Genomic DNA, 1,678 nt, shown 5'->3' on the forward strand with positions numbered 1-1,678 from the left:
GCCGCAATTATGTGTAGAGAGACACATCCACGCACAGACGTATTTTATTTTATATATCATCTCCCTGGGGCTTACGTTGCACGCCACAGTTGCGCACACAGATTTTACACGGGTGTCCGGTATCTCTTTCTTTATTTGTGTCCATTCACTGTAGTCTCTTGAGACTCTTATACCTTTCGTATACGCATCATTTCAGACGACGTCGGGAGCGCGTAAAATGTTCGAGAGTGAAACGCTTCTTCCGCAATGCGAATCGTTCCAGAGAGAGAGGAGAGAGAGATTTCGATCGTCGGAGCGGTGTTCACGGGCGGTCGTATTGAAAATACGACTCACGACGCCGCAAAACACTCACGCAAGTCCGAATGTGATACCCATTCCTATTTCCTTCTTCTCACGAAGACCGTTAGACGCAATGTAAAATTTGCAATTTTCACAGAACCGCGTCAAACGCCGACGAAACGTCCATCGTTCGCTCGTACGTAGCATCTTTGCAACCCGACTCAGAAACGCTCTTTGCGCCCTCCACAAAATTCGACATGGAGAGGTAAGCGACGGCGGGGACTTACAAGAGCAACGCAAGCAGTATTTGGTTACGTAAACGACCCTCAGCCAGGCGTGGTCCAGGAATTGTATCCGTGGACCGCAATGTGCGTTCGAAATGTCGATGTTCATGTGTCCTGCAGTTCACACGTTGACGCGCAATTAGCTGCGTTCTTCATCGACCCACGAGCCAAGTGATCCACCGTTCAGGGTAATCGTATAATTTGATTTATAATCAATATATAATTATGTCTCTTGTTCTGCGGTTCATAAGAACGCCGATACCTGAAAGCTCCAACCAGCGCGCGAAGGAGATTCAGGCGTCGTTTTTAAGGACGACACACGATCGTCCGTAGAAACGGAAACCGTCGCGAGTACGCGATTGCAATGCGCACACGTATCCGACGGCCGGGCGGAAAATACATTGAAAAACCTTTAAAGTGGAAAACACAGGAGGAGAATTCAGAAAACGACGGGGATCATAGACAACCCGATACTGGATCCCGACACTTCTCCTCCTCCTCTCTCTTATTGGAGAATGAACTCGATAACTAACGGACTTCACAGCCGGCTCTGGCCGTGCGCGATCGTTCGTCCCAAGCTCTTGTGCACTGTATTATCGCCACACAGAGAGTAGAGTGTCAGAATCGCACACAGCTTTACGCGAGCTACGCAGCCGGTCCTCTCGAAACACATTTCCAATTGTGCACGGAGAACGATTATTCGATACTAGCGGACTTCACAGCCGGCTCTGGCCGTGCGCGATCGTTCGTCCCAAGCTCTTGTGCACTGTATTATCGCCACACAGAGAGTAGAGTGTCAGAATCGCACACAGCTTTACGCGAGCTACGCAGCCGGTCCTCTCGAAACACATTTCCAATTGTGCACGGAGAAAGATTATTCGATACTAGCGGACTTCACAGCCGGCTCTGGCCGTGCGCGATCGTTCGTCCCAAGCTCTTGTGCACTGTATTATCGCCACACAGAGAGTAGAGTGTCAGAATCGCACACAGCTTTACGCGAGCTACGCAGCCGGTCCTCTCGAATATACGTGTTCGTCAACGAACACGCATGCGGCGACGTTTTGTGCTCTATGTCATACGCGAACTCGATAAATAGAGCGGGACTCACAGCCGGC

General features: G+C 50.2%; 1 non-coding gene across 1 annotated transcript; it reads right to left on the bottom strand.

Moving 5' to 3' along the window:
- Positions 1-599: 599 nt before the first annotated feature.
- On the bottom strand, positions 600-754 carry LOC143364195 (5.8S ribosomal RNA). The gene has a single exon (XR_013084028.1). It is a non-coding gene; the product is annotated as a 5.8S ribosomal RNA (ribosomal RNA).
- Between the last annotated feature and the right edge of the window lie 924 nt (positions 755-1,678).

Source organism: Halictus rubicundus, unplaced genomic scaffold (assembly GCF_050948215.1).
Source record: "Halictus rubicundus isolate RS-2024b unplaced genomic scaffold, iyHalRubi1_principal scaffold0326, whole genome shotgun sequence".
NCBI classification, from domain to species: Eukaryota; Metazoa; Arthropoda; class Insecta; order Hymenoptera; family Halictidae; genus Halictus; species Halictus rubicundus.